General features: G+C 45.1%; 68 non-coding genes across 68 annotated transcripts; all 68 read right to left on the reverse strand.

Moving 5' to 3' along the window:
• Nucleotides 1–118: 118 nt before the first annotated feature.
• TRNAG-CCC (transfer RNA glycine (anticodon CCC)) lies at nt 119–189 on the reverse strand. The gene has a single exon. It is a non-coding gene; the product is annotated as a tRNA-Gly (tRNA).
• A 168-nt stretch (nt 190–357) lies between these two features.
• Nucleotides 358–428, reverse strand: TRNAG-CCC (transfer RNA glycine (anticodon CCC)). Its single transcript has one exon. It is a non-coding gene; the product is annotated as a tRNA-Gly (tRNA).
• Nucleotides 429–596: 168 nt separating this feature from the next.
• TRNAG-CCC (transfer RNA glycine (anticodon CCC)) lies at nt 597–667 on the reverse strand. Its single transcript has one exon. It is a non-coding gene; the product is annotated as a tRNA-Gly (tRNA).
• A 159-nt stretch (nt 668–826) lies between these two features.
• Nucleotides 827–897, reverse strand: TRNAG-CCC (transfer RNA glycine (anticodon CCC)). The gene has a single exon. It is a non-coding gene; the product is annotated as a tRNA-Gly (tRNA).
• A 168-nt stretch (nt 898–1065) lies between these two features.
• Nucleotides 1066–1136, reverse strand: TRNAG-CCC (transfer RNA glycine (anticodon CCC)). The gene has a single exon. It is a non-coding gene; the product is annotated as a tRNA-Gly (tRNA).
• Nucleotides 1137–1305: 169 nt separating this feature from the next.
• TRNAG-CCC (transfer RNA glycine (anticodon CCC)) lies at nt 1306–1376 on the reverse strand. Its single transcript has one exon. It is a non-coding gene; the product is annotated as a tRNA-Gly (tRNA).
• Nucleotides 1377–1535: 159 nt separating this feature from the next.
• On the reverse strand, nt 1536–1606 carry TRNAG-CCC (transfer RNA glycine (anticodon CCC)). Its single transcript has one exon. It is a non-coding gene; the product is annotated as a tRNA-Gly (tRNA).
• A 159-nt stretch (nt 1607–1765) lies between these two features.
• Nucleotides 1766–1836, reverse strand: TRNAG-CCC (transfer RNA glycine (anticodon CCC)). The gene has a single exon. It is a non-coding gene; the product is annotated as a tRNA-Gly (tRNA).
• Nucleotides 1837–1995: 159 nt separating this feature from the next.
• On the reverse strand, nt 1996–2066 carry TRNAG-CCC (transfer RNA glycine (anticodon CCC)). The gene has a single exon. It is a non-coding gene; the product is annotated as a tRNA-Gly (tRNA).
• Nucleotides 2067–2225: 159 nt separating this feature from the next.
• Nucleotides 2226–2296, reverse strand: TRNAG-CCC (transfer RNA glycine (anticodon CCC)). Its single transcript has one exon. It is a non-coding gene; the product is annotated as a tRNA-Gly (tRNA).
• A 168-nt stretch (nt 2297–2464) lies between these two features.
• TRNAG-CCC (transfer RNA glycine (anticodon CCC)) lies at nt 2465–2535 on the reverse strand. Its single transcript has one exon. It is a non-coding gene; the product is annotated as a tRNA-Gly (tRNA).
• Nucleotides 2536–2694: 159 nt separating this feature from the next.
• Nucleotides 2695–2765, reverse strand: TRNAG-CCC (transfer RNA glycine (anticodon CCC)). The gene has a single exon. It is a non-coding gene; the product is annotated as a tRNA-Gly (tRNA).
• Nucleotides 2766–2933: 168 nt separating this feature from the next.
• On the reverse strand, nt 2934–3004 carry TRNAG-CCC (transfer RNA glycine (anticodon CCC)). The gene has a single exon. It is a non-coding gene; the product is annotated as a tRNA-Gly (tRNA).
• Nucleotides 3005–3172: 168 nt separating this feature from the next.
• TRNAG-CCC (transfer RNA glycine (anticodon CCC)) lies at nt 3173–3243 on the reverse strand. Its single transcript has one exon. It is a non-coding gene; the product is annotated as a tRNA-Gly (tRNA).
• A 169-nt stretch (nt 3244–3412) lies between these two features.
• On the reverse strand, nt 3413–3483 carry TRNAG-CCC (transfer RNA glycine (anticodon CCC)). Its single transcript has one exon. It is a non-coding gene; the product is annotated as a tRNA-Gly (tRNA).
• A 159-nt stretch (nt 3484–3642) lies between these two features.
• On the reverse strand, nt 3643–3713 carry TRNAG-CCC (transfer RNA glycine (anticodon CCC)). Its single transcript has one exon. It is a non-coding gene; the product is annotated as a tRNA-Gly (tRNA).
• A 159-nt stretch (nt 3714–3872) lies between these two features.
• Nucleotides 3873–3943, reverse strand: TRNAG-CCC (transfer RNA glycine (anticodon CCC)). Its single transcript has one exon. It is a non-coding gene; the product is annotated as a tRNA-Gly (tRNA).
• A 159-nt stretch (nt 3944–4102) lies between these two features.
• TRNAG-CCC (transfer RNA glycine (anticodon CCC)) lies at nt 4103–4173 on the reverse strand. The gene has a single exon. It is a non-coding gene; the product is annotated as a tRNA-Gly (tRNA).
• A 159-nt stretch (nt 4174–4332) lies between these two features.
• TRNAG-CCC (transfer RNA glycine (anticodon CCC)) lies at nt 4333–4403 on the reverse strand. The gene has a single exon. It is a non-coding gene; the product is annotated as a tRNA-Gly (tRNA).
• Nucleotides 4404–4562: 159 nt separating this feature from the next.
• Nucleotides 4563–4633, reverse strand: TRNAG-CCC (transfer RNA glycine (anticodon CCC)). The gene has a single exon. It is a non-coding gene; the product is annotated as a tRNA-Gly (tRNA).
• Nucleotides 4634–4792: 159 nt separating this feature from the next.
• On the reverse strand, nt 4793–4863 carry TRNAG-CCC (transfer RNA glycine (anticodon CCC)). Its single transcript has one exon. It is a non-coding gene; the product is annotated as a tRNA-Gly (tRNA).
• A 159-nt stretch (nt 4864–5022) lies between these two features.
• Nucleotides 5023–5093, reverse strand: TRNAG-CCC (transfer RNA glycine (anticodon CCC)). The gene has a single exon. It is a non-coding gene; the product is annotated as a tRNA-Gly (tRNA).
• A 159-nt stretch (nt 5094–5252) lies between these two features.
• TRNAG-CCC (transfer RNA glycine (anticodon CCC)) lies at nt 5253–5323 on the reverse strand. The gene has a single exon. It is a non-coding gene; the product is annotated as a tRNA-Gly (tRNA).
• A 159-nt stretch (nt 5324–5482) lies between these two features.
• Nucleotides 5483–5553, reverse strand: TRNAG-CCC (transfer RNA glycine (anticodon CCC)). Its single transcript has one exon. It is a non-coding gene; the product is annotated as a tRNA-Gly (tRNA).
• A 389-nt stretch (nt 5554–5942) lies between these two features.
• Nucleotides 5943–6013, reverse strand: TRNAG-CCC (transfer RNA glycine (anticodon CCC)). The gene has a single exon. It is a non-coding gene; the product is annotated as a tRNA-Gly (tRNA).
• Nucleotides 6014–6172: 159 nt separating this feature from the next.
• On the reverse strand, nt 6173–6243 carry TRNAG-CCC (transfer RNA glycine (anticodon CCC)). Its single transcript has one exon. It is a non-coding gene; the product is annotated as a tRNA-Gly (tRNA).
• Nucleotides 6244–6402: 159 nt separating this feature from the next.
• On the reverse strand, nt 6403–6473 carry TRNAG-CCC (transfer RNA glycine (anticodon CCC)). The gene has a single exon. It is a non-coding gene; the product is annotated as a tRNA-Gly (tRNA).
• Nucleotides 6474–6871: 398 nt separating this feature from the next.
• Nucleotides 6872–6942, reverse strand: TRNAG-CCC (transfer RNA glycine (anticodon CCC)). The gene has a single exon. It is a non-coding gene; the product is annotated as a tRNA-Gly (tRNA).
• A 159-nt stretch (nt 6943–7101) lies between these two features.
• On the reverse strand, nt 7102–7172 carry TRNAG-CCC (transfer RNA glycine (anticodon CCC)). The gene has a single exon. It is a non-coding gene; the product is annotated as a tRNA-Gly (tRNA).
• A 159-nt stretch (nt 7173–7331) lies between these two features.
• On the reverse strand, nt 7332–7402 carry TRNAG-CCC (transfer RNA glycine (anticodon CCC)). The gene has a single exon. It is a non-coding gene; the product is annotated as a tRNA-Gly (tRNA).
• A 159-nt stretch (nt 7403–7561) lies between these two features.
• Nucleotides 7562–7632, reverse strand: TRNAG-CCC (transfer RNA glycine (anticodon CCC)). The gene has a single exon. It is a non-coding gene; the product is annotated as a tRNA-Gly (tRNA).
• Nucleotides 7633–7791: 159 nt separating this feature from the next.
• On the reverse strand, nt 7792–7862 carry TRNAG-CCC (transfer RNA glycine (anticodon CCC)). The gene has a single exon. It is a non-coding gene; the product is annotated as a tRNA-Gly (tRNA).
• Nucleotides 7863–8021: 159 nt separating this feature from the next.
• TRNAG-CCC (transfer RNA glycine (anticodon CCC)) lies at nt 8022–8092 on the reverse strand. The gene has a single exon. It is a non-coding gene; the product is annotated as a tRNA-Gly (tRNA).
• A 398-nt stretch (nt 8093–8490) lies between these two features.
• On the reverse strand, nt 8491–8561 carry TRNAG-CCC (transfer RNA glycine (anticodon CCC)). The gene has a single exon. It is a non-coding gene; the product is annotated as a tRNA-Gly (tRNA).
• A 159-nt stretch (nt 8562–8720) lies between these two features.
• On the reverse strand, nt 8721–8791 carry TRNAG-CCC (transfer RNA glycine (anticodon CCC)). The gene has a single exon. It is a non-coding gene; the product is annotated as a tRNA-Gly (tRNA).
• Nucleotides 8792–8950: 159 nt separating this feature from the next.
• TRNAG-CCC (transfer RNA glycine (anticodon CCC)) lies at nt 8951–9021 on the reverse strand. Its single transcript has one exon. It is a non-coding gene; the product is annotated as a tRNA-Gly (tRNA).
• Nucleotides 9022–9180: 159 nt separating this feature from the next.
• TRNAG-CCC (transfer RNA glycine (anticodon CCC)) lies at nt 9181–9251 on the reverse strand. The gene has a single exon. It is a non-coding gene; the product is annotated as a tRNA-Gly (tRNA).
• Nucleotides 9252–9649: 398 nt separating this feature from the next.
• Nucleotides 9650–9720, reverse strand: TRNAG-CCC (transfer RNA glycine (anticodon CCC)). Its single transcript has one exon. It is a non-coding gene; the product is annotated as a tRNA-Gly (tRNA).
• Nucleotides 9721–9879: 159 nt separating this feature from the next.
• Nucleotides 9880–9950, reverse strand: TRNAG-CCC (transfer RNA glycine (anticodon CCC)). The gene has a single exon. It is a non-coding gene; the product is annotated as a tRNA-Gly (tRNA).
• A 159-nt stretch (nt 9951–10109) lies between these two features.
• TRNAG-CCC (transfer RNA glycine (anticodon CCC)) lies at nt 10110–10180 on the reverse strand. The gene has a single exon. It is a non-coding gene; the product is annotated as a tRNA-Gly (tRNA).
• A 159-nt stretch (nt 10181–10339) lies between these two features.
• TRNAG-CCC (transfer RNA glycine (anticodon CCC)) lies at nt 10340–10410 on the reverse strand. Its single transcript has one exon. It is a non-coding gene; the product is annotated as a tRNA-Gly (tRNA).
• A 159-nt stretch (nt 10411–10569) lies between these two features.
• On the reverse strand, nt 10570–10640 carry TRNAG-CCC (transfer RNA glycine (anticodon CCC)). The gene has a single exon. It is a non-coding gene; the product is annotated as a tRNA-Gly (tRNA).
• A 159-nt stretch (nt 10641–10799) lies between these two features.
• On the reverse strand, nt 10800–10870 carry TRNAG-CCC (transfer RNA glycine (anticodon CCC)). The gene has a single exon. It is a non-coding gene; the product is annotated as a tRNA-Gly (tRNA).
• A 159-nt stretch (nt 10871–11029) lies between these two features.
• TRNAG-CCC (transfer RNA glycine (anticodon CCC)) lies at nt 11030–11100 on the reverse strand. Its single transcript has one exon. It is a non-coding gene; the product is annotated as a tRNA-Gly (tRNA).
• A 159-nt stretch (nt 11101–11259) lies between these two features.
• On the reverse strand, nt 11260–11330 carry TRNAG-CCC (transfer RNA glycine (anticodon CCC)). The gene has a single exon. It is a non-coding gene; the product is annotated as a tRNA-Gly (tRNA).
• Nucleotides 11331–11489: 159 nt separating this feature from the next.
• TRNAG-CCC (transfer RNA glycine (anticodon CCC)) lies at nt 11490–11560 on the reverse strand. The gene has a single exon. It is a non-coding gene; the product is annotated as a tRNA-Gly (tRNA).
• A 159-nt stretch (nt 11561–11719) lies between these two features.
• TRNAG-CCC (transfer RNA glycine (anticodon CCC)) lies at nt 11720–11790 on the reverse strand. The gene has a single exon. It is a non-coding gene; the product is annotated as a tRNA-Gly (tRNA).
• A 159-nt stretch (nt 11791–11949) lies between these two features.
• On the reverse strand, nt 11950–12020 carry TRNAG-CCC (transfer RNA glycine (anticodon CCC)). Its single transcript has one exon. It is a non-coding gene; the product is annotated as a tRNA-Gly (tRNA).
• A 159-nt stretch (nt 12021–12179) lies between these two features.
• TRNAG-CCC (transfer RNA glycine (anticodon CCC)) lies at nt 12180–12250 on the reverse strand. The gene has a single exon. It is a non-coding gene; the product is annotated as a tRNA-Gly (tRNA).
• Nucleotides 12251–12409: 159 nt separating this feature from the next.
• TRNAG-CCC (transfer RNA glycine (anticodon CCC)) lies at nt 12410–12480 on the reverse strand. The gene has a single exon. It is a non-coding gene; the product is annotated as a tRNA-Gly (tRNA).
• Nucleotides 12481–12639: 159 nt separating this feature from the next.
• TRNAG-CCC (transfer RNA glycine (anticodon CCC)) lies at nt 12640–12710 on the reverse strand. The gene has a single exon. It is a non-coding gene; the product is annotated as a tRNA-Gly (tRNA).
• A 159-nt stretch (nt 12711–12869) lies between these two features.
• On the reverse strand, nt 12870–12940 carry TRNAG-CCC (transfer RNA glycine (anticodon CCC)). The gene has a single exon. It is a non-coding gene; the product is annotated as a tRNA-Gly (tRNA).
• Nucleotides 12941–13099: 159 nt separating this feature from the next.
• TRNAG-CCC (transfer RNA glycine (anticodon CCC)) lies at nt 13100–13170 on the reverse strand. The gene has a single exon. It is a non-coding gene; the product is annotated as a tRNA-Gly (tRNA).
• Nucleotides 13171–13329: 159 nt separating this feature from the next.
• Nucleotides 13330–13400, reverse strand: TRNAG-CCC (transfer RNA glycine (anticodon CCC)). Its single transcript has one exon. It is a non-coding gene; the product is annotated as a tRNA-Gly (tRNA).
• A 159-nt stretch (nt 13401–13559) lies between these two features.
• TRNAG-CCC (transfer RNA glycine (anticodon CCC)) lies at nt 13560–13630 on the reverse strand. Its single transcript has one exon. It is a non-coding gene; the product is annotated as a tRNA-Gly (tRNA).
• A 159-nt stretch (nt 13631–13789) lies between these two features.
• TRNAG-CCC (transfer RNA glycine (anticodon CCC)) lies at nt 13790–13860 on the reverse strand. The gene has a single exon. It is a non-coding gene; the product is annotated as a tRNA-Gly (tRNA).
• Nucleotides 13861–14019: 159 nt separating this feature from the next.
• On the reverse strand, nt 14020–14090 carry TRNAG-CCC (transfer RNA glycine (anticodon CCC)). The gene has a single exon. It is a non-coding gene; the product is annotated as a tRNA-Gly (tRNA).
• A 159-nt stretch (nt 14091–14249) lies between these two features.
• Nucleotides 14250–14320, reverse strand: TRNAG-CCC (transfer RNA glycine (anticodon CCC)). The gene has a single exon. It is a non-coding gene; the product is annotated as a tRNA-Gly (tRNA).
• Nucleotides 14321–14479: 159 nt separating this feature from the next.
• TRNAG-CCC (transfer RNA glycine (anticodon CCC)) lies at nt 14480–14550 on the reverse strand. Its single transcript has one exon. It is a non-coding gene; the product is annotated as a tRNA-Gly (tRNA).
• A 159-nt stretch (nt 14551–14709) lies between these two features.
• TRNAG-CCC (transfer RNA glycine (anticodon CCC)) lies at nt 14710–14780 on the reverse strand. The gene has a single exon. It is a non-coding gene; the product is annotated as a tRNA-Gly (tRNA).
• A 159-nt stretch (nt 14781–14939) lies between these two features.
• On the reverse strand, nt 14940–15010 carry TRNAG-CCC (transfer RNA glycine (anticodon CCC)). The gene has a single exon. It is a non-coding gene; the product is annotated as a tRNA-Gly (tRNA).
• Nucleotides 15011–15169: 159 nt separating this feature from the next.
• Nucleotides 15170–15240, reverse strand: TRNAG-CCC (transfer RNA glycine (anticodon CCC)). Its single transcript has one exon. It is a non-coding gene; the product is annotated as a tRNA-Gly (tRNA).
• A 159-nt stretch (nt 15241–15399) lies between these two features.
• On the reverse strand, nt 15400–15470 carry TRNAG-CCC (transfer RNA glycine (anticodon CCC)). Its single transcript has one exon. It is a non-coding gene; the product is annotated as a tRNA-Gly (tRNA).
• A 159-nt stretch (nt 15471–15629) lies between these two features.
• TRNAG-CCC (transfer RNA glycine (anticodon CCC)) lies at nt 15630–15700 on the reverse strand. The gene has a single exon. It is a non-coding gene; the product is annotated as a tRNA-Gly (tRNA).
• Nucleotides 15701–15859: 159 nt separating this feature from the next.
• On the reverse strand, nt 15860–15930 carry TRNAG-CCC (transfer RNA glycine (anticodon CCC)). The gene has a single exon. It is a non-coding gene; the product is annotated as a tRNA-Gly (tRNA).
• A 159-nt stretch (nt 15931–16089) lies between these two features.
• On the reverse strand, nt 16090–16160 carry TRNAG-CCC (transfer RNA glycine (anticodon CCC)). Its single transcript has one exon. It is a non-coding gene; the product is annotated as a tRNA-Gly (tRNA).
• A 399-nt stretch (nt 16161–16559) lies between these two features.
• TRNAG-CCC (transfer RNA glycine (anticodon CCC)) lies at nt 16560–16630 on the reverse strand. The gene has a single exon. It is a non-coding gene; the product is annotated as a tRNA-Gly (tRNA).
• A 627-nt stretch (nt 16631–17257) lies between these two features.
• On the reverse strand, nt 17258–17328 carry TRNAG-CCC (transfer RNA glycine (anticodon CCC)). Its single transcript has one exon. It is a non-coding gene; the product is annotated as a tRNA-Gly (tRNA).
• Between the last annotated feature and the right edge of the window lie 5146 nt (nt 17329–22474).

The raw sequence follows: 22474 nt of genomic DNA on the forward strand, positions 1-22474 counted from the left end.
ACAAATTTGTCAAATACAGATCACCGAGAGAGTTCGACGTGAATCAAAATAAAACCAAGAATTAATATCCACTCTAACCAATTGATTCATAAACGATACAGGTAATATACCGAAGCGATGCATCGACCGGGAATCGAACCCGGGTCGCCCGCTTGGGAGGCGAGCATTCTACCACTGAACCACCGATGCGCCATGGCCGCCTAGCGTCTTCAACCCGCATGGGTCGTTATCCGTTTGAAACAAATTTGTCAAATACAGATCACAGAGAGAGTTCGACGTGAATCAAAATAAAACCAAGAATTAATATCCACTCTAACCAATTGATTCATAAACGATACAGGTAACATACCGAAGCGATGCATCGACCGGGAATCGAACCCGGGTCGCCCGCTTGGGAGGCGAGCATTCTACCACTGAACCACCGATGCGCCATGGCCGCCTAGCGTCTTCAACCCGCATGGGTCGTTATCCGTTTGAAACAAATTTGTCAAATACAGATCACCGAGAGAGTTCGACGTGAATCAAAATAAAACCAAGAATTAATATCCACTCTAACCAATTGATTCATAAACGATACAGGTAATATACCGAAGCGATGCATCGACCGGGAATCGAACCCGGGTCGCCCGCTTGGGAGGCGAGCATTCTACCACTGAACCACCGATGCGCCACGGCTGCCTAGCGTCTTCAACCCGCATAGGCCGTTATCCGTTTGAAACAATTCTGTCGAATACAGATCACCGAGAGAGTTCGAGGTGAAAATCAATAGTTAATATAAACTCTATCCAATTGATTCATAAACGATACAGGTAATATATCAAAACGATGCATCGACCGGGAATCGAACACGGGTCGCCCGCTTGGGAGGCGAGCATTCTACCACTGAACCACCGATGCGCCGTAGTCGCTTAGCGTCTTCAACCCGCATGGGTCGTTATCCGTTTGAAACAATTCTGTCAAATACAGATCACCGAGAGAGTTCGAGGTGAATCAACATAAAATCAAGAGTTAATATCAACTCTAACCAATTGATTCATAAACGATACAGGTAATATATCAAAACGATGCATCGACCGGGAATCGAACTCGGGTCGCCCGCTTGGGAAGCGAGCATTCTACCATTGAACCACCGATGCATCATGGCTGCTTAGCGTCTTCAACCCGCATGGGTCGTTGTCCGTTTGAAATAATTTCTGTCAAATACAGATCACCGAGAGAGTTCGAGGTGAATCAACATAAAATCAAGAGTTAATATCAACTCTAACCAATTGATTCATAAACGATACAGGTAATATATCAAAACGATGCATCGACCGGGAATCGAACACGGGTCGCCCGCTTGGGAGGCGAGCATTCTACCACTGAACCACCGATGCGCCACGGCTGCCTAGCGTCTTCAACCCGCATGTGCCGTTATCCGTTTGAAACAATTCTGCCGAATACAGATCACCGAGAGAGTTCGAGGTGAAAATCAATAGTTAATATAAACTCTATCCAATTGATTCATAAACGATACAGGTAATATATCAAAACGATGCATCGACCGGGAATCGAACACGGGTCGCCCGCTTGGGAGGCGAGCATTCTACCACTGAACCACCGATGCGCCACGGCTGCCTAGCGTCTTCAACCCGCATGTGCCGTTATCCGTTTGAAACAATTCTGCCGAATACAGATCACCGAGAGAGTTCGAGGTGAAAATCAATAGTTAATATAAACTCTATCCAATTGATTCATAAACGATACAGGTAATATATCAAAACGATGCATCGACCGGGAATCGAACACGGGTCGCCCGCTTGGGAGGCGAGCATTCTACCACTGAACCACCGATGCGCCACGGCTGCCTAGCGTCTTCAACCCGCATGTGCCGTTATCCGTTTGAAACAATTCTGCCGAATACAGATCACCGAGAGAGTTCGAGGTGAAAATCAATAGTTAATATAAACTCTATCCAATTGATTCATAAACGATACAGGTAATATATCAAAACGATGCATCGACCGAGAATCGAACACGGGTCGCCCGCTTGGGAGGCGAGCATTCTACCACTGAACCACCGATGCGCCACGGGTGCCTAGCGTCTTCAACCCGCATGTGCCGTTATCCGTTTGAAACAATTCTGCCGAATACAGATCACCGAGAGAGTTCGAGGTGAAAATCAATAGTTAATATAAACTCTATCCAATTGATTCATAAACGATACAGGTAATATATCAAAACGATGCATCGACCGGGAATCGAACACGGGTCGCCCGCTTGGGAGGCGAGCATTCTACCACTGAACCACCGATGCGCCATGGCCGCCTAGCGTCTTCAACCCGCATGGGTCGTTATCCGTTTGAAACAAATTTGTCAAATACAGATCACCGAGAGAGTTCGACGTGAATCAAAATAAAACCAAGTATTAATATCCACTCTAACCAATTGATTCATAAACGATACAGGTAATATACCGAAGCGATGCATCGACCGGGAATCGAACCCGGGTCGCCCGCTTGGGAGGCGAGCATTCTACCACTGAACCACCGATGCGCCACGGCTGCCTAGCGTCTTCAACCCGCATGTGCCGTTATCCGTTTGAAACAATTCTGCCGAATACAGATCACCGAGAGAGTTCGAGGTGAAAATCAATAGTTAATATAAACTCTATCCAATTGATTCATAAACGATACAGGTAATATATCAAAACGATGCATCGACCGGGAATCGAACACGGGTCGCCCGCTTGGGAGGCGAGCATTCTACCACTGAACCACCGATGCGCCATGGCCGCCTAGCGTCTTCAACCCGCATGGGTCGTTATCCGTTTGAAACAAATTTGTCAAATACAGATCACCGAGAGAGTTCGACGTGAATCAAAATAAAACCAAGAATTAATATCCACTCTAACCAATTGATTCATAAACGATACAGGTAATATACCGAAGCGATGCATCGACCGGGAATCGAACCCGGGTCGCCCGCTTGGGAGGCGAGCATTCTACCACTGAACCACCGATGCGCCATGGCCGCCTAGCGTCTTCAACCCGCATGGGTCGTTATCCGTTTGAAACAATTCTGTCAAATACAGATCACCGAGAGAGTTCGAGGTGAATCAACATAAAATCAAGAGTTAATATCAACTCTAACCAATTGATTCATAAACGATACAGGTAATATATCAAAACGATGCATCGACCGGGAATCGAACTCGGGTCGCCCGCTTGGGAAGCGAGCATTCTACCATTGAACCACCGATGCATCATGGCTGCTTAGCGTCTTCAACCCGCATGGGTCGTTGTCCGTTTGAAATAATTTCTGTCAAATACAGATCACCGAGAGAGTTCGAGGTGAATCAACATAAAATCAAGAGTTAATATCAACTCTAACCAATTGATTCATAAACGATACAGGTAATATATCAAAACGATGCATCGACCGGAAATCGAACACGGGTCGCCCGCTTGGGAGGCGAGCATTCTACCACTGAACCACCGATGCGCCACGGCTGCCTAGCGTCTTCAACCCGCATGTGCCGTTATCCGTTTGAAACAATTCTGCCGAATACAGATCACCGAGAGAGTTCGAGGTGAAAATCAATAGTTAATATAAACTCTATCCAATTGATTCATAAACGATACAGGTAATATATCAAAACGATGCATCGACCGGGAATCGAACACGGGTCGCCCGCTTGGGAGGCGAGCATTCTACCACTGAACCACCGATGCGCCACGGCTGCCTAGCGTCTTCAACCCGCATGTGCCGTTATCCGTTTGAAACAATTCTGCCGAATACAGATCACCGAGAGAGTTCGAGGTGAAAATCAATAGTTAATATAAACTCTATCCAATTGATTCATAAACGATACAGGTAATATATCAAAACGATGCATCGACCGGGAATCGAACACGGGTCGCCCGCTTGGGAGGCGAGCATTCTACCACTGAACCACCGATGCGCCACGGCTGCCTAGCGTCTTCAACCCGCATGTGCCGTTATCCGTTTGAAACAATTCTGCCGAATACAGATCACCGAGAGAGTTCGAGGTGAAAATCAATAGTTAATATAAACTCTATCCAATTGATTCATAAACGATACAGGTAATATATCAAAACGATGCATCGACCGAGAATCGAACACGGGTCGCCCGCTTGGGAGGCGAGCATTCTACCACTGAACCACCGATGCGCCACGGGTGCCTAGCGTCTTCAACCCGCATGTGCCGTTATCCGTTTGAAACAATTCTGCCGAATACAGATCACCGAGAGAGTTCGAGGTGAAAATCAATAGTTAATATAAACTCTATCCAATTGATTCATAAACGATACAGGTAATATATCAAAACGATGCATCGACCGGGAATCGAACACGGGTCGCCCGCTTGGGAGGCGAGCATTCTACCACTGAACCACCGATGCGCCACGGCTGCCTAGCGTCTTCAACCCGCATGTGCCGTTATCCGTTTGAAACAATTCTGCCGAATACAGATCACCGAGAGAGTTCGATGTGAAAATCAATAGTTAATATAAACTCTATCCAATTGATTCATAAACGATACAGGTAATATATCAAAACGATGCATCGACCGGGAATCGAACCCGGGTCGCCCGCTTGGGTGGCGAGCATTCTACCACTGAACCACCGATGCGCCACGGCTGCCTAGCGTCTTCAACCCGCATAGGCCGTTATCCGTTTGAAACAATTCTGTCGAATACAGATCACCGAGAGAGTTCGAGGTGAAAATCAATAGTTAATATAAACTCTATCCAATTGATTCATAAACGATACAGGTAATATATCAAAACGATGCATCGACCGGGAATCGAACACGGGTCGCCCGCTTGGGAGGCGAGCATTCTACCACTGAACCACCGATGCGCCACGGCTGCCTAGCGTCTTCAACCCGCATGTGCCGTTATCCGTTTGAAACAATTCTGCCGAATACAGATCACCGAGAGAGTTCGAGGTGAAAATCAATAGTTAATATAAACTCTATCCAATTGATTCATAAACGATACAGGTAATATATCAAAACGATGCATCGACCGGGAATCGAACACGGGTCGCCCGCTTGGGAGGCGAGCATTCTACCACTGAACCACCGATGCGCCACGGCTGCCTAGCGTCTTCAACCCGCATGTGCCGTTATCCGTTTGAAACAATTCTGCCGAATACAGATCACCGAGAGAGTTCGAGGTGAAAATCAATAGTTAATATAAACTCTATCCAATTGATTCATAAACGATACAGGTAATATATCAAAACGATGCATCGACCGGGAATCGAACACGGGTCGCCCGCTTGGGAGGCGAGCATTCTACCACTGAACCACCGATGCGCCACGGCTGCCTAGCGTCTTCAACCCGCATGTGCCGTTATCCGTTTGAAACAATTCTGCCGAATACAGATCACCGAGAGAGTTCGATGTGAAAATCAATAGTTAATATAAACTCTATCCAATTGATTCATAAACGATACAGGTAATATATCAAAACGATGCATCGACCGGGAATCGAACACGGGTCGCCCGCTTGGGAGGCGAGCATTCTACCACTGAACCACCGATGCGCCACGGGTGCCGAGCGTCTTCAACCCGCATGTGCCGTTATCCGTTTGAAACAATTCTGCCGAATACAGATCACCGAGAGAGTTCGAGGTGAAAATCAATAGTTAATATAAACTCTATCCAATTGATTCATAAACGATACAGGTAATATATCAAAACGATGCATCGACCGGGAATAGAACACGGGTCGTCCGCTTGGGAGGCGAGCATTCTACCACTGAACCACCGATGCGCCATGGCTGCCTAGCGTCTTCAACCCGCATAGGCCGTTATCCGTTTGAAACAATTCTGTCGAATACAGATCACCGAGAGAGTTCGAGGTGAAAATCAATAGTTAATATAAACTCTATCCAATTGATTCATAAACGATACAGGTAATATATCAAAACGATGCATCGACCGGGAATCGAACACGGGTCGCCCGCTTGGGAGGCGAGCATTCTACCACTGAACCACCGATGCGCCACGGCTGCCTAGCGTCTTCAACCCGCATGTGCCGTTATCCGTTTGAAACAATTCTGCCGAATACAGATCACCGAGAGAGTTCGAGGTGAAAATCAATAGTTAATATAAACTCTATCCAATTGATTCATAAACGATACAGGTAATATATCAAAACGATGCATCGACCGGGAATCGAACACGGGTCGCCCGCTTGGGAGGCGAGCATTCTACCACTGAACCACCGATGCGCCACGGCTGCCTAGCGTCTTCAACCCGCATGTGCCGTTATCCGTTTGAAACAATTCTGCCGAATACAGATCACCGAGAGAGTTCGATGTGAAAATCAATAGTTAATATAAACTCTATCCAATTGATTCATAAACGATACAGGTAATATATCAAAACGATGCATCGACCGGGAATCGAACACGGGTCGCCCGCTTGGGAGGCGAGCATTCTACCACTGAACCACCGATGCGCCACGGGTGCCGAGCGTCTTCAACCCGCATGTGCCGTTATCCGTTTGAAACAATTCTGCCGAATACAGATCACCGAGAGAGTTCGAGGTGAAAATCAATAGTTAATATAAACTCTATCCAATTGATTCATAAACGATACAGGTAATATATCAAAACGATGCATCGACCGGGAATAGAACACGGGTCGTCCGCTTGGGAGGCGAGCATTCTACCACTGAACCACCGATGCGCCATGGCTGCCTAGCGTCTTCAACCCGCATGGGTCGTTATCCGTTTGAAACAAATTTGTCAAATATAGATCACCGAGAGAGTTCGACGTGAATCAAAATAAAACCAAGAATTAACATCCACTCTAACCAATTGATTCATAAACGATACAGGTAATATACCGAAGCGATGCATCGACCGGGAATCGAACCCGGGTCGCCCGCTTGGGAGGCGAGCATTCTACCACTGAACCACCGATGCGCCACGGCTGCCTAGCGTCTTCAACCCGCATGTGCCGTTATCCGTTTGAAACAATTCTGCCGAATACAGATCACCGAGAGAGTTCGAGGTGAAAATCAATAGTTAATATAAACTCTATCCAATTGATTCATAAACGATACAGGTAATATATCAAAACGATGCATCGACCGGGAATCGAACACGGGTCGCCCGCTTGGGAGGCGAGCATTCTACCACTGAACCACCGATGCGCCACGGCTGCCTAGCGTCTTCAACCCGCATGTGCCGTTATCCGTTTGAAACAATTCTGCCGAATACAGATCACCGAGAGAGTTCGAGGTGAAAATCAATAGTTAATATAAACTCTATCCAATTGATTCATAAACGATACAGGTAATATATCAAAACGATGCATCGACCGGGAATCGAACACGGGTCGCCCGCTTGGGAGGGGAGCATTCTACCACTGAACCACCGATGCGCCACGGCTGCCTAGCGTCTTCAACCCGCATGTGCCGTTATCCGTTTGAAACAATTCTGCCGAATACAGATCACCGAGAGAGTTCGAGGTGAAAATCAATAGTTAATATAAACTCTATCCAATTGATTCATAAACGATACAGGTAATATATCAAAACGATGCATCGACCGGGAATCGAACACGGGTCGCCCGCTTGGGAGGCGAGCATTCTACCACTGAACCACCGATGCGCCACGGCTGCCTAGCGTCTTCAACCCGCATGTGCCGTTATCCGTTTGAAACAATTCTGCCGAATACAGATCACCGAGAGAGTTCGAGGTGAAAATCAATAGTTAATATAAACTCTATCCAATTGATTCATAAACGATACAGGTAATATATCAAAACGATGCATCGACCGGGAATCGAACACGGGTCGCCCGCTTGGGAGGCGAGCATTCTACCACTGAACCACCGATGCGCCACGGGTGCCGAGCGTCTTCAACCCGCATGTGCCGTTATCCGTTTGAAACAATTCTGCCGAATACAGATCACCGAGAGAGTTCGAGGTGAAAATCAATAGTTAATATAAACTCTATCCAATTGATTCATAAACGATACAGGTAATATATCAAAACGATGCATCGACCGGGAATCGAACACGGGTCGCCCGCTTGGGAGGCGAGCATTCTACCACTGAACCACCGATGCGCCACGGCTGCCTAGCGTCTTCAACCCGCATGTGCCGTTATCCGTTTGAAACAATTCTGCCGAATACAGATCACCGAGAGAGTTCGAGGTGAAAATCAATAGTTAATATAAACTCTATCCAATTGATTCATAAACGATACAGGTAATATATCAAAACGATGCATCGACCGGGAATAGAACACGGGTCGTCCGCTTGGGAGGCGAGCATTCTACCACTGAACCACCGATGCGCCATGGCTGCCTAGCGTCTTCAACCCGCATGGGTCGTTATCCGTTTGAAACAAATTTGTCAAATACAGATCACCGAGAGAGTTCGACGTGAATCAAAATAAAACCAAGAATTAACATCCACTCTAACCAATTGATTCATAAACGATACAGGTAATATACCGAAGCGATGCATCGACCGGGAATCGAACCCGGGTCGCCCGCTTGGGAGGCGAGCATTCTACCACTGAACCACCGATGCGCCACGGCTGCCTAGCGTCTTCAACCCGCATAGGCCGTTATCCGTTTGAAACAATTCTGTCGAATACAGATCACCGAGAGAGTTCGAGGTGAAAATCAATAGTTAATATAAACTCTATCCAATTGATTCATAAACGATACAGGTAATATATCAAAACGATGCATCGACCGGGAATCGAACACGGGTCGCCCGCTTGGGAGGCGAGCATTCTACCACTGAACCACCGATGCGCCACGGCTGCCTAGCGTCTTCAACCCGCATGTGCCGTTATCCGTTTGAAACAATTCTGCCGAATACAGATCACCGAGAGAGTTCGAGGTGAAAATCAATAGTTAATATAAACTCTATCCAATTGATTCATAAACGATACAGGTAATATATCAAAACGATGCATCGACCGGGAATCGAACACGGGTCGCCCGCTTGGGAGGCGAGCATTCTACCACTGAACCACCGATGCGCCACGGCTGCCTAGCGTCTTCAACCCGCATGTGCCGTTATCCGTTTGAAACAATTCTGCCGAATACAGATCACCGAGAGAGTTCGATGTGAAAATCAATAGTTAATATAAACTCTATCCAATTGATTCATAAACGATACAGGTAATATATCAAAACGATGCATCGACCGGGAATCGAACACGGGTCGCCCGCTTGGGAGGCGAGCATTCTACCACTGAACCACCGATGCGCCACGGGTGCCGAGCGTCTTCAACCCGCATGTGCCGTTATCCGTTTGAAACAATTCTGCCGAATACAGATCACCGAGAGAGTTCGAGGTGAAAATCAATAGTTAATATAAACTCTATCCAATTGATTCATAAACGATACAGGTAATATATCAAAACGATGCATCGACCGGGAATAGAACACGGGTCGTCCGCTTGGGAGGCGAGCATTCTACCACTGAACCACCGATGCGCCATGGCTGCCTAGCGTCTTCAACCCGCATGGGTCGTTATCCGTTTGAAACAAATTTGTCAAATATAGATCACCGAGAGAGTTCGACGTGAATCAAAATAAAACCAAGAATTAACATCCACTCTAACCAATTGATTCATAAACGATACAGGTAATATACCGAAGCGATGCATCGACCGGGAATCGAACCCGGGTCGCCCGCTTGGGAGGCGAGCATTCTACCACTGAACCACCGATGCGCCACGGCTGCCTAGCGTCTTCAACCCGCATGTGCCGTTATCCGTTTGAAACAATTCTGCCGAATACAGATCACCGAGAGAGTTCGAGGTGAAAATCAATAGTTAATATAAACTCTATCCAATTGATTCATAAACGATACAGGTAATATATCAAAACGATGCATCGACCGGGAATCGAACACGGGTCGCCCGCTTGGGAGGCGAGCATTCTACCACTGAACCACCGATGCGCCACGGCTGCCTAGCGTCTTCAACCCGCATGTGCCGTTATCCGTTTGAAACAATTCTGCCGAATACAGATCACCGAGAGAGTTCGAGGTGAAAATCAATAGTTAATATAAACTCTATCCAATTGATTCATAAACGATACAGGTAATATATCAAAACGATGCATCGACCGGGAATCGAACACGGGTCGCCCGCTTGGGAGGGGAGCATTCTACCACTGAACCACCGATGCGCCACGGCTGCCTAGCGTCTTCAACCCGCATGTGCCGTTATCCGTTTGAAACAATTCTGCCGAATACAGATCACCGAGAGAGTTCGAGGTGAAAATCAATAGTTAATATAAACTCTATCCAATTGATTCATAAACGATACAGGTAATATATCAAAACGATGCATCGACCGGGAATCGAACACGGGTCGCCCGCTTGGGAGGCGAGCATTCTACCACTGAACCACCGATGCGCCACGGCTGCCTAGCGTCTTCAACCCGCATGTGCCGTTATCCGTTTGAAACAATTCTGCCGAATACAGATCACCGAGAGAGTTCGAGGTGAAAATCAATAGTTAATATAAACTCTATCCAATTGATTCATAAACGATACAGGTAATATATCAAAACGATGCATCGACCGGGAATCGAACACGGGTCGCCCGCTTGGGAGGCGAGCATTCTACCACTGAACCACCGATGCGCCACGGCTGCCTAGCGTCTTCAACCCGCATGTGCCGTTATCCGTTTGAAACAATTCTGCCGAATACAGATCACCGAGAGAGTTCGAGGTGAAAATCAATAGTTAATATAAACTCTATCCAATTGATTCATAAACGATACAGGTAATATATCAAAACGATGCATCGACCGGGAATCGAACACGGGTCGCCCGCTTGGGAGGCGAGCATTCTACCACTGAACCACCGATGCGCCACGGTTGCCTAGCGTCTTCAACCCGCATGTGCCGTTATCCGTTTGAAACAATTCTGCCGAATACAGATCACCGAGAGAGTTCGAGGTGAAAATCAATAGTTAATATAAACTCTATCCAATTGATTCATAAACGATACAGGTAATATATCAAAACGATGCATCGACCGGGAATCGAACACGGGTCGCCCGCTTGGGAGGCGAGCATTCTACCACTGAACCACCGATGCGCCACGGCTGCCTAGCGTCTTCAACCCGCATGTGCCGTTATCCGTTTGAAACAATTCTGCCGAATACAGATCACCGAGAGAGTTCGAGGTGAAAATCAATAGTTATTATAAACTCTATCCAATTGATTCATAAACGGTACAGGTAATATATCAAAACGATGCATCGACCGGGAATCGAACACGGGTCGCCCGCTTGGGAGGCGAGCATTCTACCACTGAACCACCGATGCGCCACGGCTGCCTAGCGTCTTCAACCCGCATGTGCCGTTATCCGTTTGAAACAATTCTGCCGAATACAGATCACCGAGAGAGTTCGAGGTGAAAATCAGTAGTTAATATAAACTCTATCCAATTGATTCATAAACGATACAGGTAATATATCAAAACGATGCATCGACCGGGAATCGAACACGGGTCGCCCGCTTGGGAGGCGAGCATTCTACCACTGAACCACCGATGCGCCACGGCTGCCTAGCGTCTTCAACCCGCATGTGCCGTTATCCGTTTGAAACAATTCTGCCGAATACAGATCACCGAGAGAGTTCGAGGTGAAAATCAATAGTTAATATAAACTCTATCCAATTGATTCATAAACGATACAGGTAATATATCAAAACGATGCATCGACCGGGAATCGAACACGGGTCGCCCGCTTGGGAGGCGAGCATTCTACCACTGAACCACCGATGCGCCACGGTTGCCTAGCGTCTTCAACCCGCATGTGCCGTTATCCGTTTGAAACAATTCTGCCGAATACAGATCACCGAGAGAGTTCGAGGTGAAAATCAATAGTTAATATAAACTCTATCCAATTGATTCATAAACGATACAGGTAATATATCAAAACGATGCATCGACCGGGAATCGAACACGGGTCGCCCGCTTGGGAGGCGAGCATTCTACCACTGAACCACCGATGCGCCACGGCTGCCTAGCGTCTTCAACCCGCATGTGCCGTTATCCGTTTGAAACAATTCTGCCGAATACAGATCACCGAGAGAGTTCGAGGTGAAAATCAATAGTTATTATAAACTCTATCCAATTGATTCATAAACGGTACAGGTAATATATCAAAACGATGCATCGACCGGGAATCGAACACGGGTCGCCCGCTTGGGAGGCGAGCATTCTACCACTGAACCACCGATGCGCCACGGCTGCCTAGCGTCTTCAACCCGCATGTGCCGTTATCCGTTTGAAACAATTCTGCCGAATACAGATCACCGAGAGAGTTCGAGGTGAAAATCAGTAGTTAATATAAACTCTATCCAATTGATTCATAAACGATACAGGTAATATATCAAAACGATGCATCGACCGGGAATCGAACACGGGTCGCCCGCTTGGGAGGCGAGCATTCTACCACTGAACCACCGATGCGCCACGGCTGCCTAGCGTCTTCAACCCGCATGTGCCGTTATCCGTTTGAAACAATTCTGCCGAATACAGATCACCGAGAGAGTTCGAGGTGAAAATCAATAGTTAATATAAACTCTATCCAATTGATTCATAAACGATACAGGTAATATATCAAAACGATGCATCGACCGGAAATCGAACACGGGTCGCCCGCTTGGGAGGCGAGCATTCTACCACTGAACCACCGATGCGCCACGGCTGCCTAGCGTCTTCAACCCGCATGTGCCGTTATCCGTTTGAAACAATTCTGCCGAATACAGATCACCGAGAGAGTTCGAGGTGAAAATCAATAGTTAATATAAACTCTATCCAATTGATTCATAAACGATACAGGTAATATATCAAAACGATGCATCGACCGGGAATCGAACCCGGGTCGTCCGCTTGGGAGGCGAGCATTCTACCACTGAACCACCGATGCGCCACGGCTGCCTAGCGTCTTCAACCCGCATGTGCCGTTATCCGTTTGAAACAATTCTGCCGAATACAGATCACCGAGAGAGTTCGAGGTGAAAATCAATAGTTAATATAAACTCTATCCAATTGATTCATAAACGATACAGGTAATATATCAAAACGATGCATCGACCGGGAATCGAACACGGGTCGCCCGCTTGGGAGGCGAGCATTCTACCACTGAACCACCGATGCGCCACGGTTGCCTAGCGTCTTCAACCCGCATGTGCCGTTATCCGTTTGAAACAATTCTGTCGAATACAGATCACCGAGAGAGTTCGAGGTGAAAATCAATAGTTAATATAAACTCTATCCAATTGATTCATAAACGATACAGGTAATATATCAAAACGATGCATCGACCGGGAATCGAACACGGGTCGCCCGCTTGGGAGGCGAGCATTCTACCACTGAACCACCGATGCGCCACGGCTGCCTAGCGTCTTCAACCCGCATGTGCCGTTATCCGTTTGAAACAATCCTGCCGAATACAGATCACCGAGAGAGTTCGAGGTGAAAATCAATAGTTAATATAAACTCTATCCAATTGATTCATAAACGATACAGGTAATATATCAAAACGATGCATCGACCGGGAATCGAACACGGGTCGCCCGCTTGGGAGGCGAGCATTCTACCACTGAACCACCGATGCGCCACGGCTGCCTAGCGTCTTCAACCCGCATGTGCCGTTATCCGTTTGAAACAATTCTGCCGAATACAGATCACCGAGAGAGTTCGAGGTGAAAATCAATAGTTAATATAAACTCTATCCAATTGATTCATAAACGATACAGGTAATATATCAAAACGATGCATCGACCGGGAATCGAACACGGGTCGCCCGCTTGGGAGGGGAGCATTCTACCACTGAACCACCGATGCGCCACGGCTGCCTAGCGTCTTCAACCCGCATGTGCCGTTATCCGTTTGAAACAATTCTGCCGAATACAGATCACCGAGAGAGTTCGAGGTGAAAATCAATAGTTAATATAAACTCTATCCAATTGATTCATAAACGATACAGGTAATATATCAAAACGATGCATCGACCGGGAATCGAACACGGGTCGCCCGCTTGGGAGGCGAGCATTCTACCACTGAACCACCGATGCGCCACGGCTGCCTAGCGTCTTCAACCCGCATGTGCCGTTATCCGTTTGAAACAATTCTGCCGAATACAGATCACCGAGAGAGTTCGAGGTGAAAATCAATAGTTAATATAAACTCTATCCAATTGATTCATAAACGATACAGGTAATATATCAAAACGATGCATCGACCGGGAATCGAACACGGGTCGCCCGCTTGGGAGGCGAGCATTCTACCACTGAACCACCGATGCGCCACGGCTGCCTAGCGTCTTCAACCCGCATGTGCCGTTATCCGTTTGAAACAATTCTGCCGAATACAGATCACCGAGAGAGTTCGAGGTGAAAATCAATAGTTAATATAAACTCTATCCAATTGATTCATAAACGATACAGGTAATATATCAAAACGATGCATCGACCGGGAATCGAACACGGGTCGCCCGCTTGGGAGGCGAGCATTCTACCACTGAACCACCGATGCGCCACGGGTGCCTAGCGTCTTCAACCCGCATGTGCCGTTATCCGTTTGAAACAATTCTGCCGAATACAGATCACCGAGAGAGTTCGAGGTGAAAATCAATAGTTAATATAAACTCTATCCAATTGATTCATAAACGATACAGGTAATATATCAAAACGATGCATCGACCGGGAATCGAACACGGGTCGCCCGCTTGGGAGGCGAGCATTCTACCACTGAACCACCGATGCGCCACGGCTGCCTAGCGTCTTCAACCCGCATGTGCCGTTATCCGTTTGAAACAATTCTGCCGAATACAGATCACCGAGAGAGTTCGAGGTGAAAATCAATAGTTAATATAAACTCTATCCAATTGATTCATAAACGATACAGGTAATATATCAAAACGATGCATCGACCGGGAATCGAACACGGGTCGCCCGCTTGGGAGGCGAGCATTCTACCACTGAACCACCGATGCGCCACGGCTGCCTAGCGTCTTCAACCCGCATGTGCCGTTATCCGTTTGAAACAATTCTGCCGAATACAGATCACCGAGAGAGTTCGAGGTGAAAATCAATAGTTAATATAAACTCTATCCAATTGATTCATAAACGATACAGGTAATATATCAAAACGATGCATCGACCGGGAATCGAACCCGGGTCGTCCGCTTGGGAGGCGAGCATTCTACCACTGAACCACCGATGCGCCACGGCTGCCTAGCGTCTTCAACCCGCATGTGCCGTTATCCGTTTGAAACAATTCTGCCGAATACAGATCACCGAGAGAGTTCGAGGTGAAAATCAATAGTTAATATAAACTCTATCCAATTGATTCATAAACGATACAGGTAATATATCAAAACGATGCATCGACCGGGAATCGAACACGGGTCGCCCGCTTGGGAGGCGAGCATTCTACCACTGAACCACCGATGCGCCACGGCTGCCTAGCGTCTTCAACCCGCATGTGCCGTTATCCGTTTGAAACAATTCTGCCGAATACAGATCACCGAGAGAGTTCGAGGTGAAAATCAATAGTTAATATAAACTCTATCTAATTGAGTCATAAACGATACAGGTAATATATCAAAACGATGCATCGACCGGGAATCGAACACGGGTCGCCCGCTTGGGAGGCGAGCATTCTACCACTGAACCACCGATGCGCCACGGCTGCCTAGCGTCTTCAACCCGCATGTGCCGTTATCCGTTTGAAACAATTCTGCCGAATACAGATCACCGAGAGAGTTCGAGGTGAAAATCAATAGTTAATATAAACTCTATCCAATTGATTCATAAACGATACAGGTAATATATCAAAACGATGCATCGACCGGGAATCGAACACGGGTCGCCCGCTTGGGAGGCGAGCATTCTACCACTGAACCACCGATGCGCCACGGCTGCCTAGCGTCTTCAACCCGCATGTGCCGTTATCCGTTTGAAACAATTCTGCCGAATACAGATCACCGAGAGAGTTCGAGGTGAAAATCAATAGTTAATATAAACTCTATCCAATTGATTCATAAACGATACAGGTAATATATCAAAACGACGCATCGACCGGGAATCGAACCCGGGTCGTCCGCTTGGGAGGCGAGCATTCTACCACTGAACCACCGATGCATCATAGCTGCTTAGCGTCTTCAACCCGCATGGGTCGTTGTCCGTTTGAAATAATTTCTGTCAAATACAGATCACCGAGAGAGTTCGAGGTGAATCCACATAAAATCAAGAGTTAATACCAACTCTAACCAATTGATTCATAAACGATACAGGTAATATATCAAAACGATGCATCGAGCGGGAATCGAACTCGGGTCGCCCGCTAGGGAGGTGAGCATTCTACCACTGAACCACCGATGCGCCATGGCGGTCTAGCGTCTTCAACCCGCATGGGCCGTTATCCGTTTGAAACAATTCTGTCGAATACAGATCACCGAGAGAGTTCGAGGTGAAAATCAATAGTTAATATAAACTCTATCCAATTGATTCATAAACGATACAGGTAATATATCAAAACGATGCATCGACCGGGAATCGAACCCGGGTCGCCCGCTTGGGAGGCGAGCATTCTACCACTGAACCACCGATGCGTCCTCCCAGACCTGCATCTTGAACCCACACGGCGTTATTCATTTGAAACAATTTCTGCCTATAGATCACAGAGAGAGCTCGAGGTGAATCGACATAAAATCAAGAGTTAATATCAACTCTAACCAATTGATTCATAAACGATACATCTAATAAATGAAAACGATGCATCGACCGGGAATGGAACCCGGGTCGCCCGCGTGGGAGGCGAACATTCTGCTACTGAACCACCGATGCATCGTTTCACCCTAGCGTCTTCAACCCACATGGGTCGTTATCCGTTTGAAACAATTCCTGTCATACAGATCACTGAGAGAGAGAGAGAGAGAGAGGTGAATTGACGTAAAATCAAGAGTTAATATCAACTCTAACCAATTGATTCTTAAACGACACAGGTAATTTCTCAAAACGATGCATCGCCCGCTTGGGAGGCGAGCATTCTACCACTGAACCACCGATGCGCCATGGCCGAATAGCGTCTTCAACCCACATGGGTCGTTTTCCGTTTGAAACAATACTGTCAAATACAGATCACCGAGAGAGTTCGAGGTGAATCAACATAAAATCAAGAGTTAATATCAACTCTAACCAATTGATTCATAAACGATACAGGTAATATATCAAAACGATGCATCGACCGGGAATCGAACTCGGGTCGCCCGCTTGGGAGGCGAGCATTCTACCACTGAACCACCGATGCGTCCTCCCAGACCTGCATCTTGAACCCACACGGCGTTATTCATTTGAAACAATTTCTACCTATAGATCACAGAGAGAGCTCGAGGTGAATCGACATAAAATCAAGAGTTAATTTCAACTCTAACCAATTGATTCATAAACGATACACGTAATAAATGAAAACGATGCATCGACCGGTAACGGAAGCCGGGTAGCCCGCGTGGGAGGCGAACATTCTGCCACTGAACCACCGATGCATCTTTTCAGCGTCTTCAACCCGCATGGGTCGTTATCCGTTTGAAACAATTTCTGTCAAATACAGATCACTGAGTTCGAGGTGAATTAACATAAACTGAAGTTAATATATACTCAAACCAATTGATTAATAAACGATACAGGCAATATTTCAAAGTATTGCATCGACTGGGAATCGAACATGGGCCGACTGGTTGGGAGGCGAGCATTGTGCCACTGAACCTCCGACGCGGCATTTCAACCCAACGTGTTAAATCCACATGGTTCGTTATCCATTTGAAACCGAAACAAAATTTCGGTCATATACAGATCACTTAGCTCGATATTCATGAACATCAAATTAATATCAACTCAAACAAATTTATTCATAAACGAGATACAGGTAATGTATGAAAGTATTGCATCGACTGGGAAGCGATCATTCTGCCACTGAACCACCGATGTGACATTAAACCCACATGGTTCTTTATCCATTTGAACCAAAATTTCAGTCAAATACAGATCATCTCGGGGTGTATTAACATCAAATTAATATAAAAACTCTAACCAATTGATTCATAAACGATATAGGCAAAATATCAAAACGTTGCTTCGACCGGGAATCGAACCCGGGTCGCTCAGCATTCTGACGACGGATACGTTACAGCTCTTTCATACACATGCCTTAAATGCAGATGGCTCATTATCCATTTCAAACGGAAAACGTTTCGTCAAGTATCAGAGAATACGGAACACTGAGTTCGAGGAGCAGGAATTATCAAATAGCGCGTTTACGTTATTTCCAGCTTGTTTTTAGTATTTGATTGCTAAAATTGTGCAAAGCACCTTTCAATATATTGCATCCGCTTGGATTATTACATTACAAATAAAAATATTAAATAAATAAATATTGCAGGGTATGGAATTTAACCCGTGCCACCTACATGGTTGGCAAGCATTCTGCCACTGAACCAATAATGCCGCGTTTTGGGCTGAATCTGTTAAATACATACGAAAAATGAAAGCCCAGAGAGCCAAGCGGAGATGACGTGTTGATACATATGCTTTAAAGAAAATATCTGACCTCTGTAGCTCAATGTTTGAGCACTCGCTCGGTCTGAGAGTGGTTGGTGGTTCGATTCCTCATAGAGGGAATTGTGAATTTTCTTTCCGAATTTCATCTTCAATTCCGCTTGGTTATCCAGGCTTTCGTACATGGTTCATTGTCCACAGCAATCCAAAAGTAAAAGTTATTGCCAGTTATCAGAAAGTACGGTTCACTGAATCCGAGGTGCATGAATCATTGAAGAGCGTTCAAGATATCCTCAGTGGATTTGTATTATTTTATTAATTGGCCTGATACGGAGGAGCTGTCAAAATATTTCATTAGCGCGTAATCGAACCTGGGCCGCCCGCGTGACAGGCGAGGAATTTTCTACCACTAAACCAACGATGAGTATTTCGCACGGGTGCACCTCAAATACGCACATTACTCGTTATCTGATAGAAACCGAAACTAAAATGCGTCGTTGAATATCACGCGCGCGTGCACAAAATAATTGCAATTCATTATAATCAATGCGCATTAATAATGGAATATCGTTCAAGTTATGCTAATTTCGTTTCTAATGTCACTGCTATACCGAGCAGTTTTCAAAAGCTATCAATGGCAGGGACTCGAACCCGGGCTGCTCGCGCGTGGGAGGTGAGCAATTCACTATTGAACCACTGATGCGACAATCTCAGCCGAGGGCCTCAAATTTATTTGGCACGTTATCTGTAAGAAACTGGAACTAAACATTCTTGTGAAATTATCAGAAAACACACCTCATTGTGCTCAATATGCATACATTATCAAAAGGCCATGATGTAAGACAGTGGGTTTTCAGCCTTTGAGACATAGCGGAACAAACTGACACTTTTCACGAATCCCAAAAGCTACAAATTCATATTTAGAATTCTAAGATGGAATTCAGATTCGAAAGAGCTTAACGTAATGTTAATGTGAAAGTGAGAGGGTTCCCGTGTGGCCCCCAAATTGAAGAGGGAACGGTGGCCCTCCCTTTAATTTATTCTGATCTATTATTACTTTCCACAATTCTGATTGATCTGGAATCGCTCTAAATAATTCTCAAATTATTCCTTTCGGTAACATTCTGAAATTATTTTTACATTTATTCTGATATTGTGTAGTTTTTTAATTCTTGAAATTATTTCTTTCATTAATCACCAATTTCCATCAATTCATTTCTGTTGATTCGGTGATTATGTATGCCTCTTTTAGATGCGATAAGTTCAACTGAGGTCCAGCTCTGTCTCCTTCGTTGATACACGCGGTATGTCCAGATGGACGTGTGCCACAGTGGAAGGCTTTTTTGGATGCCAACTTTTTTTTCCTTGAACTACATGAAATCAGGGGCCTTCAAAGTGTTTATCCACCCTCATACTTATTGTAATATCAATTTACTAAATGCGCATAACGTTACTGATGAAATCCGGGAAGCATTCACATCGAGCCTCATCAAATTTTTTTTTCCTGTATGTTCATCTCGAATATTCTATAGGGGGTGCCAAAACAAAATTTCATTCTAAGATACCAGTAGCCAATTTTCACAAATATGATTTTTCAAATTTATTTATTCTAATTAATGAGATAATTTGTGTGTTGAAACTTTATTTTCACAATACGCCTGTTCAAATAAGAAAAATTAACATCCAACCTGGCAGTATAGAAGTAAGCAGTTGGTACATTAGGCCTATTCCTGACTGCGACTTTTTCCAAAAGATCCTGAATTTAGTTTGTTTGCATGTGTGCGTGAGTTGTGTAGTGTACGTATATGTAGAGAATGAAAAGAGCCAGGCGAGGATTGTTCACTAATTTCTGCAAAATGAGTACTTATCGAGAGAAAACACAAAAAAAACAACGCAGTAGAAGGAATTATAAGTCATAAAAAGGGGAAAAAGTAGCAAAAAGAAAAAAAATGGCTTAACCCAGTGATGTGAGATGCTTCCCGGATTTCATCAGTAACGTTATGCGTTTGGTAAATTGATATTACAATAAGTATATGAGGGTGGATAAACACTTTGAAGGACCCCTAGTAGTTGAAACGGTGCTTAGCTTCGGTCCTCCGACCGGTAGTTACTAAGGACTAGTGGTCACTAAGGACTAGTAGTTACTAAGGGCTGCAGAGATAGTTCACCCCCTCACTGTTCATCATGTAGTTTATCATGATGATAGTTCATCATGTAGTTCAAGGAAAAAAAGTTGGCATCCAAAATCCCCCTTTCTTAGGAGCGGCCAAAACACAAAAGGACAAAATTTTGGCAGGTAGGACATATTGGGCCATTTATTCGTAATTGAAATTTTCATGCTTAGAGATGAAGTGACGGATGTTTCTATACTTTGAAGACTGCCACGGTTTCATTGCGAATGAGACGCAATGGTTTATCGTTTACAGCTGTGAAAAAATAAATATAAGCACAGCATATTTATTGCATATTATGTTAAATTGTTTTGCATATGTAAAGGTTTTTAAATCAATTTCTATTTAAATTCTCAATGATATTTTCCATATACAAAAAAGAGAACAATCCATGGAATGAATTTTGTGGAAACATTGAAGTCGAAACTTCTACACTATTGCCGTGTTTTGAAATTTGCAGTGGACCAGATAGAACCTCTAAGCGTGGCGGTAGTTAGCCCATCACTAGCCGAACTGCAGAATAAAAACGAATTAGGTGAACCAAAGAAAATAATTGGAATATAACTAGGTCTGGTCCGATTAATCGATTAATTGTGTTGGTTAATCGATCAATTAACAAATCGCAGTTAATTGATCGCAGTTAAAAATTTTAGTTGAGTTAATTGACTCGATCAATTCGATTAAAATTTTTATGAAAATTTTGTGAATCAACTTGATTTGCTTGAAAAACTTGAAAAAGACGATTAGTTGTTTTACAAATTACGTTCTTATACATAACATTTTGTATAAGTGACCATATTAAAAAATATTTGAGTCGATACAACGAAAACTGATGATTTAAGTTTCAAATTGATGGGAGCAAGGCCGGTTTAAGACGCCTGAAGTCCCTAAGCACTTAAGTAATTTTGGTGCTTCGACCCCCCCCCCCCCATTTCGTACCCTTGACTACACAGTTCAACAATTTTTTGCATTTGAAGGATAAAAATTTTTACTTTCAGGTTTTTTTCACGTTTAGATTTTTTTTTTTGGCGAGAATTGACAATATTGGACATTGTCGAATACCCTCCAGGGTGATCATACGTGCTGTATTTCCCATGCATTATTCCCGTATTTCCATGCATGCCAACTTGAGCCCCCATAAGGGTGGGGCTACTAGTAATAAACCAGACATGCACCTCGTTCATATTCCTCTGTGGAACTTCTAACGAATTGGTACATGTTAGAATGTGTGTGTATGTATGTATAGTGAACCTTCCGTGAAGTTTGTTTCTGTGTAATGCTTGTTATATGTAGTGCTGCCATCTGCAATCAATTTTTTTTAACTATGAGTTTTTCTCAACTCATAGTGATTGAAGTGTAATGAATGAATAATTATACCGTTGTAGGCCTGTTACTTTCTGCGGAAGAAAAAGTTAAAGACTTTTTAACGCGGAGATCGGCTCGTATTTGCGCCTCGAAGTTGGGAACCGTAGAAAACCAACTTCAGTCGACCACCACTGCGGTGACGGGCGGGGTGGGGGGAGTTTGAACCCGGATTCTCGCGATGTGAGTCCGTCACTATGACCACTCGAACAACACAGCGAGCGGCACAAGGGTGGGGCTGACGGCTCGAGCCCTTGAGCCAAGGGACGATTTTCATCATTTTTTTGTTTTTTCACGCTATAAATTCATCACAAAGGAACCCGCGAAAGTCTGGCCTTGGGGGTCCACAAAAAAATCTCAGCCTAGGGG

This window comes from Pholcus phalangioides, unplaced genomic scaffold (genome assembly GCF_987345545.1).
Source record: "Pholcus phalangioides strain wild (caught in Gottingen) unplaced genomic scaffold, Ppha-v1.0 ptg000017l_1, whole genome shotgun sequence".
NCBI classification, from domain to species: domain Eukaryota; kingdom Metazoa; phylum Arthropoda; class Arachnida; order Araneae; family Pholcidae; genus Pholcus; species Pholcus phalangioides.